The 14,154-nt window shown below is 38.1% G+C and overlaps 1 protein-coding gene across 3 annotated transcripts in view; it reads right to left on the bottom strand.

Annotated features, from left to right (window-relative positions):
* Positions 1-14,154, bottom strand: part of CDK14 (cyclin dependent kinase 14) — a 320,956-nt gene that overhangs the window by 278,187 nt on the left and 28,615 nt on the right. The gene's annotated exons all lie outside the window — the stretch shown is intronic.

A 14,154-nucleotide genomic window follows, 5' to 3' on the forward strand; every position in this document is an offset into this window, starting at 1 on the left:
CCATCACTCTATTCCAGATGGTGGGATTCAAATCCCAGCACTGCAGCAGTAGCAGACATCCATCCGCTGGAGTAAACCACCCATTGAGACAAGGAAGGTCAACAATCTGTTAAAAGTTAGCATTAACCCGAAAATTACTATTGAGAAACCTGAACAGAACCAAAGATAAGACTCCAGAAATTTCAAAAGCTCATCTGCATTTAACCACCTTTCATTCTCTGTGAAGTCTGAATATCTAACCAGTTTGGTTTTGGTTTTTCTCCCTCACCAACGTAACATTAGAAACAACAGTTGACTTAAAAGCAATACCTGGTCCCACTGAGGGTTATGTTTTCACTCTTGGTCAAAATCTAGATTTAGCTTTATAAACACTGTGTAATTGACCTGTGAGGTTCAATAGCTCAGAACATATTGAACAAAGAGCTTAGCAATATTCAAGAAGGGATTGAACATAATGATTAATAGCCTCTGTAAGTAGACTAAAAATTGCGAGAACCTCAATCTTCATGCTCCAGGGCACAGGCTTATAACCAGCTGAGATCAGGAATAAATTTCTGCCCACTACATTACTGTGAAGTTACGTGCACTGGGAATAGTTTACAGCTTTGGAGACTTGCAGGACCTTCATTTTTTTTCCACTGGTTGGAAAGCCTCTACATTGGTCCTTAAACATCTCAGAAAGCAGGACATTCCTAGGGAAGAACTGCCTAAATACAAACTATTTCTGAGAACTGTTCATCTCAACTAGTTTTTAAACTTTGTAAAAATAGTGAATGTTCTACAGTATTGTTAGAAAACCAACTCCAGAACTTCACTATTCTCCCTTTGTCGTTTGGAAAAAACCCAACAAAATCCAAATATACCACAGCCAACCTCGACACACACACACACACACACACACACACAAAAGAAGAAAACAATTCCAGTCAAATCCTTTTTTACATGAAAACTGGTTGCAGATTTTTTTCTAAACTGTTCTGTTCTTATGAAAAAGAGGCTGATTTTGCAGTAGAAAAAAAATCAAGAACATTAAGGCTTCTCTAGTTTTCATTCCAAAAATATTTACGTTTAAATAGGACAACATTGTGCTCCACTTGCTCTACTTTTTCTTTCCCCCACCATCCTTCCATGGCCTAGATTTCTTATATGAATTTCTTTCTGCTACCACTGCATATGGCATTCCCACAATATATTTTCCTATTGTACTGCATCATGTTGGAGTTAGATACAGACTTGGCAGCCCAGAAAAGAGATGCAAAGCACACCTGAGATCTAATCCCCATACAGCAATTGCCCGTTAACTCGGGGTTAATGCTGCACTGGTACCTCCAAACCCAATAATTTGGGAAACTATTGGTTTAATTCAGATTGTCTAGTCAGGTAAGAATTCTCTCTAGTTGTAGCATTTATATTGACTCTATGGTTCTTTCCATCTTTATCTTCAAACATTTAAATATTTATTACTATTTTGAAGAGTTATTCTTCCATATCCAGCCCAATGCAGTCAAATTTGTCATAGCTTGCCATACGTTTTTGCAGTCCCAGTAGTATTTCATTATATACTACCGGTCTCTGAAATCCTTCTTGCCTACCAAAATCTTTCACACACTAAAGGATACTGCAGCAGAATGACCAATTCTAGCCATTTTACTACTAGCATAAATAATTGGGGTTTGGGTTTCTTCACTTTATGATTTCAATGAAGATCATGTTCTCAAACAAGAAATGTTCTCCTATTGGGTAATAAATAAAAAAACATACACAAAACATACTAAATATATGAAAATCATGAGGTGAAAACTAGAATGAAATGAATCACAAGAGAAAAGTGGGCAGAAAGAGCTTCCATTGTCATTACCATCTGAAAAAATGAAGTGCCACCATATAACAAACTTAAGAAATTATTCTTACAGCAATAAGGAAGAAACAACAAAAGCAGAGCAAGAATGTTGGGTTTTTTCCTGTAGTTAGAGACGAGGGCAAGCTATCTGTTAGTCTCCGCTGGGAAATCTGGACAGGGACCTTCTTGATCCAAGCCAAGACTATATTAAAGTGAAAATATATTTTAATACTCCATTATAAAGGAGAAGCCGCAAAGCCTGAAGCCTACGATATAGCGTTTAAAACTGTAAAGGGAGAATACAGTAGAATTATTGAATTCCTATACATATTCAGAACAAGGTGTGCCAAAACATGGAAAACATGGCAGAAATCAAACTGGCATCTGTTACCGTGTGGCAGAGCACTGGAAGGAAAGGAGGACATGAGAAGGAGTTACCAGAAGTTGAAGGACAAATATCTAACAATTTGATTTTCAGTTACTTACACGAATAATGAGTCATGCAGTCTCCTAAGATGCCTGCTACACTCTCCTTTATACAAGTGAGGAACATAAAGTATCCTCACCTAAATGTGGTGAAAAACAAAGTCTTAAGCGGGAAACTGGAACTATTGTGACAAAAAACAAGAGCTGCAGCAAGAGCCTCACAAGGTTTAAGTACACTTAATTGGAATTGGATTGATACACAGGGCTCTGCAACTTCATTGTGCAGCAGAAGCCACAAAACCAGCTGAATGCATCTTCTTCCCTCTCTATTTCTATGAAAATTTCAGTTAAACCCCATAGTATCCATTCCCTTGATGGTGCCATGGGCATAGTTAAACCTTTGGGGGAAAAATATAAATATTAAAATTAGAAAAAAAACAATTCAGAAAGGTCTAGGCCAATTTGGATGCAAATGTGGAAGCGAGATACTTCATAAAGCACTGGTGACAGAATCTAGACAGAATAAACACCATAAAATTAAGAGAAAAATGTTCTTCCTCCTCCTCGTTTGCTACATTTTAACATTTTTAAGGAGAATAGGATAAAAGAAATACCCTACGTTCTTATTTTGCTGTAACTGAAAAGATGACTCAATGAGTTTTCATTATTTATTCATTTATCTTTATGAGGGAATTTCTCCCAATAGACCAAGACAACCCTCTCAAAGCTGCTCTAGTATAATACAGGATGAATAAATTAACAAATTCACTCCGACAGTTTTCAAAGCAGATCCACGTTCTGCCCACGTACATTCGTGTTCAATTCTCAGTAACATCAGTAGGCGCTGCCCACATACGCCAATCACTAGCCTCTACAAACCCGACAAGTGAATGAAGCCCAGCTCATGAGGAACAAGAACAAACACATTAAGTGTGAGCGCATACACCTTAAAGCACATGAGCTGCAGCCCCCAGACATTGGTACAAGAGAGGAATGTATTACCACCACCCCCCCCCACAAGAGAGAAGGCAAAATAAATCAGTGTCATGTAGGGAATTCTGGAAGGTCAAAATCACTACTTGAAGCCAGGTGGTCTATAGGGGGAATCTGGAGTTAAGAGGATTATGTTTGTTTTAAATACAAAATTAGAACAAGGCTGTCTTTTCCAGCAGCCAGAAGAAAAGGCATGAAAGCGCAGTGGGTCCCAGTTCCTATTCTGGCCCAGGATAATTACTAAGAAGACGCTGGAATGTTTTATCTGGAATTTCTTCTGAACAGCACAACTGCCCACAAGAATTTTGGTCCTACTATGGTTCTGATGCTCCAGTATCATAACTTGTTTTAAAAAATCCCACATATTAAAAATGACTTTCTCAAGTGAAAAAGCTGTTCAGCATTAAAATTAGCAGCCATATGCAAATACATTAATTTCATACATGATGCAAAAGTCATATATACATAAACGTGCAGCACAGCATCCATGTAATTAAACTACATTTAGTGCCAAATATTTGCCTGCCACTTCATCTATAAATGGGAACAAGGTACCCCCAAGAAAACAGCCAAGATCACCTGCATATTTTCATGTGTTACAGCAGACTTACAAATGTACAGAAGAAGAGGAAGCAGTTTTTCATGCCATAAATCAGTGATTTCTGGAGTAACATCTCTGTAGTTCTCAAACCACTCAAGACCAACACTAGGACATTTTTTGGAAGCTAGTAACCAGCTGAGGAGAATGAAAGCCTGAGAAAACAGACAAAAAGTTCTGTAGTTTATTAGCTGCCATGAAGTGCATCTCTGGTCCTTAACCATTTTGCACCACTACAGGCTACGACAGCGATGTATTATTATGCTCACACACACACAGAGGATAAAGTGAAACTGCATGTTTAATTCTCAATGGCACTGACATACAGAAGCCTTGTTGCTTCAAGTATCTGTAGGCATGTTCCACAGCTTCGCTTCAGCTCAGGATTGCATTTGAAACGCAAAGCACAGCAAGTCTGTGAAACTAGGGATGGGACTAGGATTAATTCAGAGTTTTTCTTTTAAAAATTTCCAGTCTGATCCAACTCAATTGCACAAAAGCTTTGGAAGGAGTGTATAAATTAGTGGAATACCATTACATTTACAGAAAAATAAAGAGCAGTTCCCATGTTAGAGCAGTGGAGCTGGTTGCCCTGTGCAAGCAGTTACTTCTCCCAGCTCTTACATGGTGACTGCTACCTACTTGCTCTTTTACCAAGAGAGAGTTTTTATCTGCCCTCCTTCCCCCCCCTCAGAGATGCAGTTTTACTGTACGCCGCTTGGATTAACGGGCAGCAGAGACTTCACACTGGCAGGCCCTTGCCAGCCACTCATTAGTATTTTCTTTGCTCATTTGCAAGTGGAAATGGCTGTTACAATTACTAGCACCCAGACAGATGTTACACTCACTTTGGCAAACTACAGAACAATGTTATTAACACCTACTTCTCAGCAGAGAGATGTCACTTGCACTGCAGTAGCCCTTCCTTCAAAAGCCATCTATCTCCATACAGTAGTTAATAGATTTTTGGCTGTAGAGCCCCTCCGGTCACGACAGGCCAGCAGTAGAGATCAGAGCAGGTCTAACAAGAGCTGCAGCAGTAACGCTGCCCAGTGCAAAGCAAAGCTTGCTGTCTGAGAAGCATCCAGTTGGTGCACGGGCTTGGCCATCACTTTCCGATGAAAATTCCACCCCACGGACAAGCATTCTCCTAAATGAATTGCAAATTATATACCCATGGAGTGCCAGCTGGTATTGTTTCTCTGTAGTTTTCCTTTGGTTCCCCGCTCTCTCCCCCCTCAATTAATACAACAATATTCATGCCGTGTCGTGTCTTACTGCTTAATTATGTACTTTGTGGAACAAAGCTTTAAAAATGAGACTAGCGAGCTGGAGGGGGGAAGGGGGAGAGCAGGACAACCAGATGTGCAGAGAGAGAGGGGAAAACAAAGGGCAGTTTGAAAGGGGAGAGGATTAGGGTATGTGTGGGTATGAAAGGATGGAGAGACACAAAACGGAACAAGGAGATGCACATAAGACATATTGCTTAAGTCACTTCAATATATATAAAATTATATGTGGTATTAAATAATGCATCCTGCAGTTATCTAACATGATTTAATAAATACTTGGAGCTGTTTATTATGAGATCTCAACCGGCTCCCATTTCATGATGCAATAGATACAACACTTCCTGCTGGCAGAGAAAGAATGCTGCGTTATTTTGGAAAAACAGAGAAAAACACAAGGCAGCTGAAAATATATTGGCAAATCTTGTGTTGGAAGGTATACTTTACTTGCGTTAATTAATTTAGATATTATGAAGAACTGCTGCACCAATACTTAATTCAGTCACTGTAACCAAGACAGTTTTTCACACAGCCATTTTATCTAAACTTTCTTTCTTTATGAAGTATACCACTAAAATTTATTTTGCATACATAATCAAGTGAAGATAATGAATGAAATAGTGACTCCTGTATCTTCTCTTACAACTTCAGCCACATCTTCATGCAGTATGGACTCCCAGTTCTGGAATCAGTTTTGTGTGGGACTCAACTATTGGAAACTAAGAGTTTTTCCAAAAGCATTTAGGCTCACTGTACTCCTAAATTATCCTTGCAAAAATAATAACTGGCAGTATCAAGCATATTAAGTTTTGCCACATTAAAATATTTTGGACCAAAAATATAAAAAATTGAGAGCAAGATTTCTCACCAGAGTAGGAGTCATGCCTCAACAGCTGAACGAGGGGCCTGCCTGAAGAAGGACCAGCAGAGCCCTTTGCATGCCCACTAATCACAATTTTACAGCATCACCCTCATATCCAGAGGGACCATTAGGGGAAATTAAGCTTTTCTGGCTTTCCAATTAAAATTATAAAAATCTTTAGAATACTGCTGTTGCTTCCTACCAGCGCCAAGTGGCTGGAGGCAAGGGGAGGTTTGTTGATCATGATGGGTTACTGTCATCTGCTAATTCTCAAATGTCAACATAACACTTAGGAATAGGACATCTTTATACTTTCCACTAAACTATGGAGAGAAAAACAGTATTTCAGAGGGTCCCAGTTTGCTTTACAATTTTGAAAATTCTTTATCCAGCTGCAGTACTTTCAAGTTTTAAGAGTGATCTGGTAGATAAGCTATCCATGTATATATATATTACAGGAATATGATGCTGATGATCATGACACAACTGGTTCTCAGAACTACTGTGTAGGCAGCAATTCTCCCGGCTCCTGTATGGGAGCAGAGAATGATGTATTCCAAATCTACTTGAACTAGATTTGTAAAAATACTTTGTAGGAAATAGCTTGCTCAGTATTGATCTACCTCTTCTGCCTTCACGCACCATATACAATGGTCTTCAAATATTAATTGCTGAGCTTGACTCTCCTATATTGAACACCAACAGAATCATATTTTCCTTCAGCCTCTTGCTGGTACTAAACACAGAAGGAACAGCTTTATAAATGAAAATTAAGACTTTAGGGCCATTTGTAAAACAGAAGATAATGTTCTCTTTGGACAACAGAGTTAACAGAAGGATTGACTTTAAGCAGCAATTCCCTTAGAAGTAAAGCAATGAAGGCCTATATTTTGTAACAGGAGCCACAGCCTTCAATATCAAAAACAAAATTCAAAGAGAACTCATTTGCTTGTCCACATTATAATTTAATATCCTCCAACTTGGAGTCACTTAACTTCTCACATGGGACAGTTTATCCCACTGCCCTAAAGAAGGCCAGTAGAAGTGAAATTTGATTCATCAGAAGAACTGTTTCAGTTTGTTTTAAATCAGATTAGGACTTAAACAGCTTTTCATATTTTCTTCTGACTTATTTACTCTATTTTTATTACCCAGCTTTCTTTGTGAAGTTTAATAATTTAAAACACCTAATGTAACAAACCATGAATGGAGGTTGCAACCATGACATTTAATGTAAAGTAGGCCTTTCAAAAGAGGGGACACTCAACATTGAACTGCCCAGTAATAAAACTGAGTAAACTTCGCTAAATCTTCAGCACAAAATTCAGGATATGTACATAACCCCAGAGAGCTTGACCACTAGGAAGTCTGCAGAGATCAAAGCCATACAATGTTGATGATCTTCTCAAACAAGCTTTGCTGAAACACATCTACTAATCAGAAGCAAAAATCTAGTCTGGTCATCAAGTGTCATATGACTAATCCTGCCAAAACCAGCTTCATCAAATAGGTTGTCAAATGCTTTAACCCACCCGTGCTGTGTCTCACAATCTCCACAAATTAATTGTCTTTTTTGTTTGGTTGTTTGTTTTTTTAAGAGACTTGCACAATCAGGAACAGAATGTACAATAAAATACCTACAGAAACCAAATTACCCTTTTGCCTACAAATTACTGGCATGACAACATTTTAAATCCAAAGGGGATATAAGCAGGAAGAAAGAACTGCCCCAGAGACAACAACTATTTTACAAAGCAGAAACAAAAGCATTCATTTTCAACAAGAGATTTCTACTGCTAATTCTTTTGGTTTTAAAGGCAGTTCCCACAGTACAATACACCCACTGCATATAAGACTTTCAAACGTCAAAAGGCCATACTTAACTGATTAAATCTATGTACACTGGACACAACTAGGAATTTCCCAGCCTTCTCAGTCACAGCTTAAGTTTTAACTCACGTTAAACTCACACCTAGTCAACCAAATACATGCATGACACCTATTTTCACCTATGTCAATATGAAAAATAATTTTATAATAAAGAAAATATGTCACATACAAAATCCATCTTACCACCCTATAGCAATGATGTGTTGAATAACAAATCGCAATAGCTGGTATACATCAAATACCATCCCAGTTCATTTGAAAAGCCTTTACTGACAACAAATACAGACAACTTAATATCTGTTTTCCATACTAAAACTTTTAAAGTATACTAATTTATTAAATTGTGGACTTGATATAAATTCATTCATCCTTCCCCAAAAAAGCAACTGCCAGAAAAGCGACCTCCCTTGCATAGTTATTTTTAAAGGGATTTATAGAGTGAAAAAACTGCTGCGGTAAAAGAGAAAACAAATCAAACATTCTTGCCCAGACAAAGAAAAAATATCAGTTACTTAAACTGGATGAAAGAGCTCAAAACTTTTTACTGGTTGGGCTAAAAAATTTCCTCAAATAATGTGTGACATACGACCACTGTCATATTGTTGTTGCTTAGCTTTTACACCTCAGTTCCAACCTAACCAACTTCAGCCTCACCTATCTGTACAGAAAAGAAAAGAAAAAAAATACAGATGCATGCATACTGGAGGGGTTTCGCTTTTATCTCATCTCCCTGGGGCTTTAAATATGTGCTTGTAGTTAATACATTTCATGCTTTCAAAAGCCATTATCCAAACGTGGAACCAGATGTATTCAGGTGGTTTGACACCCAAGGATATCCAAGCATAAACTCCTCAGCCTAGGAGACCTCCCGCAAGAGTGAGAAACCCACTTTCAAGAAGTTGGAAACACCGAGAGAAATTGTGTCAAACACTTCCAGGCACCGTTGCTGGTTTTGGTTCCTTCCGTCGGATGGCAGCAACTAAAGCTCGCAGCCCCAGGCTTCACCTACTTCATGCTTTGGGGTGAGTTTTGCCCCGGGGTGGTGGTGCTGATCCATGGGGGTGCAGGTTTTTTTCAAGTCTGATTTCAAAATGAGTATCAGAGGGCATAAAATTATACAAAATGAAGCTTAGAAAAAAAGGAGTATGAACTTACACAAACAGGAACCTGTTCAGTGCATAAACAATTATTTCCACAAATTGCCCTTATGTCAAAAACTTTCCAGGCCTCTTCACTCCTTTGCCTTTTATTCTTTTCCTGCTGCTGAGGTAGTTTCCTCTACTTATAAACATAAAACAAATTAAAGTGTCCTCATTTTCGTACTGACTTCCACTCCTTTTATTTGCATTTTCACATACCTTTTATCCCTATTTAAAAAAAAATGAAGTGTTTCATTATGACAAGCAAAATACAATGCTTTATATGTATCAGGTACTGCTTATTAAAAATAAGAAGCAGAATAATTTCTTCAAAACAGATTAGCACATTTTCTCCTTAGAGGCTGTGTAGCCTGTTCCCCAAAATTAATGCATTCGTTTGTACAGAACACTGACAGCTACACATTTCTATAACTGCAACTTAAAAAAGCATGAGAACCTGCTTTTTACACTAAATTATGGTAACTTTTTTTAAAAAAGTTTTCTGTGCCAGTGGTGGTATCTTAGATATTCACAGGTGTTGTATGTCTACACCATAATAAGCTTCATTACAGGTGTGTATATGTATATATTTAGTCTCACCTAGATCTCCTATCTAAATAGTCAAAATGTATAACACACTGAAGAATAAAAACAAAGTTACATCTATTATACATGCTAGGCACAAATTTGGCAGAAATAAGTCTGGGATAAATAAAAATGAGAAACGAATTTTGATTGTACCTTTTGATGAGAAATCATATCCTCAAATTTAACAGCAGCATAAGAAAAATAGCCCACTGAACCACCATGTCCAAGAATAATCAGTATCACTTTAATATCATGTAGTTACAGTACCTGAGACCAATCTTAAAGGATAAAGTTAAAAGATAGATATACATGAAATATTTATCAGCTGTAAATACATTTTGAACTTCTACACCATTATAGCATAAACTTTGCAGTAAGAAATATTGTACATCGAACTACTGTTGTGCAGAGATGGTCTAAGGTACCAAAGTATTTTGCAAAAAGTCAACTTAAAAATACATAATGTTGAAATGGGCAGGTCACGGTCTCTTTCAATCCTCCTCCCCAATCATCTGATAAAAGCAGCTGGAATTAAATTTTATTGATGCATTCAAACTAACACTATATTAAATATATTTTAACAAGTATAAAAGTACCAAAACATTCAAATAAATACCACCAAATCCAAACACCACAGTTTTGGGGAATTCTCTGAATGGATTACACCTGGCAGGAACAGAAAGTACAAGAGTATACATAAAAAACAGGGTCTTCTCATTTCTACAAAGATTTAAAGAATGCAACCAGCTTCTCCAACCTCCTGCCCCTGCTGCAGGAGAGGTACTCACCTACCGCAGCCCCGGCAGGCTGCTCTGCTCCGACCGGTGGGCAAAAGGCACACGGCCATCCTAGGGACTAATTTTTATCTTAAGTGCCAGTACGAACAAACAACCCAAATAAATCAAACTAAATACATAGTAGACAAGCACTAAGGGATACAAACTGCAGAAATGGAAGACACCGCTGCATGATCACCCCAGGTTATAACGCAGTAATCAGCAAAAAATAATAGCTTTTGTAATCGTAGTTTTGTGTTTCCCAGTGCCATGTCTCGCTTTCAGTATCATTAGAACGAAAGGATGGACCTCAGCCAAATATTTTTTTAATCATCTGGATCTTAATGAAGTTTATGTCCCTACTTGCTGTTAAATTACACAGATTAGTAACACATGAGTAAAATAAATACAATCCTTCACATGATTAAGTTTTAAATTACCACATCTGAGAAAGAATGCACAAACAACATGCATTTGGCATGTATGGAGCATTTGTTGCCCAGGTTTGAAGGCAGGACTTCTGTTCAAAAGCCTTTACCTCTTCAGCCAAAGAAGTAATTTATTTAGCTGGCTGCTATTACAGACTTCTCAAGGGGAGAAAGTACCTTCTAACAGTGTATGAATACTGTGGAAGTGAAATACAAGAACAAAGAATTATCGGGACTTATAATTAGTCAAATGCTTCTGAAGCCGTGGCAACAACCGACACTGCATAGATGCACATAAATTAAGGACGCAAAGGTATACACGTGCATGGACTGTAACCCATCACATTTCCACACTGACATTTAGATTCTGCCAAACAGTTATCTTAGAGGGTCTTATATTTTGCAGCTCTAACCACGTTTATCAAATACCCATGAATATGACTCATCTGTGCAGTTATTAGAAAAGGGATGCTTCACTTAATCTCATTTGGAGTATATCCTGGTCATCTCAACCCTGCTTAGATCAGACACTAGTTTGCAGCTGCGTACATTTGTAATGTGCTCCTATCAGGTGCTTAATACACATCCCAATGGCCATTTTATTAGTTAATCAATCAAGTCTAAATGTTTCCGAGTTCAAAACCAGCAGCTGCTATGGGTTGACACAAATCCAACAACGAGCGGTTTGTTTAGGATTACGTACTGGATTCACCTCTGCTTCGAAAGATGCTCACGGTGCTGTGCGGCAGGGGCCTCAGCACCATTTTTCTGTACCAATTAGCTAGCTTACCAACTGGAGAGAGCTCAGGGGGCACGGGACTGGAAATCTAGCATCAACATAAACTACTTTTCCTAGTGATGACTGGTAGAGACAATAAGCAGCCTTGCCAAAACACAGTCTGCATCTCAATACTGCTTGAATGCATTACTCCAAATTGGAACGAGAGGCAGATCATTTGATTAGCTTGATCTGGGTGGGACGGAGGGGGGGGAATACTGCACACAACCCCACAACCTACAACCCACACCACAGACTTGGACAGCCTTCAGAACAACTCACACATATCATGAATGCGACACATCAACTATTGTTTTATTAGGAAAGACACCTGTTTTGATTCTACTTCCCTTAGTAACATAGTATCAATCTTTTTTTTTCAGTCTTCAAAAGAAGGCACCGATTTGATATATCATTTGCTTGCGAGACTCACCACAACAGAATCACAAGAACGCCTTTTGCAGAGCAACTTCATTTCATAAAGCAATACCAGCTCCATTTTGCTCAATCCTTGCAAGCAATTCAGAGGCAATTGCTTTGGACAGCAGAACAGCAACCTCTGGCATCACTCCCACCAGCTGCCTCCATTCACATGTAAACCACAAAAGGTTGGAGGATATTTTTCCTCACAGATTTCTACCATGAATTATATGACATGATTCAGAAGGGAAAAACCCTAAGAGACACGCTAGTAAAAGCCTCTCTACACATTCCCATTCAGCTTCCAAGTTTTTCCCTACATTGTCCATTATTCCCTGCTGATTCTCTTACACTGGCAACATTGCCAGACTGGACACCTTTTCTTTTTTCATTCCTCTCACTCTACTTTCTGCCTTCTGTGCTGGAAAGGCAGCTTTTTCCTATTTGTTTTCCAACATGCTGAGCGCAGCTACAGGAGACTCTTGTTAATGCTTCAAAGTATTGCTCACTGATGGGAGAAATAAGTGATAGTGTCTTACTCATTCTCTTTCCCATGCGTTATTGCTTAGTGACGCAAAACAGAATCTTTACATAGAAAAATAAAGCATTCATACATCCTAGAGGGGTCTTGCTAATGCTACAAAACTGTAAGAAGTGACAGTAAATATCCCAAATCATACATTTTCTCTGGCATTCTTCTGCCAAGTACAGTTTATTTGTGTAGTTTGCAGAACTACTTTGGCAAATGTTTTACTTTCTGAGCATGCAGAGTTCCCTTCAGATGGCTGACATTCCCCAGAAGAAGAGCTGGGGGAAGAAAGAAAAAGAAACAAACATCTTGAGACTCCCACTTCCACTCTGCAAGGCTTCGTCCCACCCCTACTGTCCCTCAAAAATACATAACCACTATATTCTCTGTACTTTCCAGTGACAGAAAAGTGCTCTAATCTGCCTCCCCAGTTTAAAAAAAGATGGGTATTTGTGCTTAAAGGGGAAGAAAGAGTGAGAACAAGCAGACTATCCATCCATTTCACTGGCATATCCACAAAATCTTAGCAAGCTTTGGTTTCATCTTGTATTTTTAAAGTATGACAATTCACAAAATCACTTGTATCCTTTCATTAAAGAACAACAACAAAACAAAAAAAACACCAGGGAAACATTAGTACATGAAAAGTGTTGGACAAGAAAATTCATGCTTTTTGATGAACGATAGGAGCTTGAAAAGAGTAATCAACCTTAAAACACAACCAGAAAAAACATGGTAACACATTCGCAAAAATGTTAAAGCAGCAGTGTTTATCAGTAAGACTGCTACCTAAAAACTATGAGAAAAGAAACAGCATAATATTTCAAGAAGAATTTTAAGTATCACTTTAAAAATGCACATTTTATATCTATTTAGTTCCTTTCCTTCTCATTGCTTGCTTTCTGCGTACGAAAAGTAATGAGAGTAAAATAGAAAATTATATCCTTCTGCATGAAGCCAGCTACGATGGCTTACGTGCAGCTTTAACACATGGGCTTCTGATTATTCATGCATGTTTTAAAATTTGTTTAAATTCTCTTCTGGGCAAAGGTTCTTCAAATACAGTCAACGTTTCTTTCTCACTAATTAATGGGAGCTATTTTTTACTTCACTATTATTTGAATAGTAAATGTTGAAATGCATGTGAAATTACATGCTATATAAAGATGCAAGAACTCCCGCTCTCCCTCCTAGTGCCTTGAACAGAAATTTGTCTCTTGTCAACTGCCAGTCCCAAATGACAAGACTCCCAAAGTTAAAACAATTGAAGGAGTTATTCATCCTAGCAGCTAGAGTGTTGATGATGTTATACCACATTCAGAGCTTCATGTCAAAAACACCATTCCTCAATCAAATGACATTTCTGAAGTACTTAATCACTTTTCAAGATTTTTTTTTTTCATGTGCACTCACAGAACCATTCCTAACTTCCTCTCCTTTTCCCACTTTTTACCTTGGGGGTAATAAAATTCTGGTTCACGTCATCTGAAGGACTTATTTTCAAGAAACAGATGATATTTCAGTAGACTAGATCAAACCTAGGTTCCATTTAAATTACTTCATCTCCTTGTACTTCAGTTCATTGTCTGAAGTGGAGG

Source organism: Balearica regulorum, chromosome 2 (genome assembly GCF_011004875.1).
Source record: "Balearica regulorum gibbericeps isolate bBalReg1 chromosome 2, bBalReg1.pri, whole genome shotgun sequence".
In the NCBI taxonomy this organism is placed as follows: Eukaryota; Metazoa; Chordata; class Aves; order Gruiformes; family Gruidae; genus Balearica; species Balearica regulorum.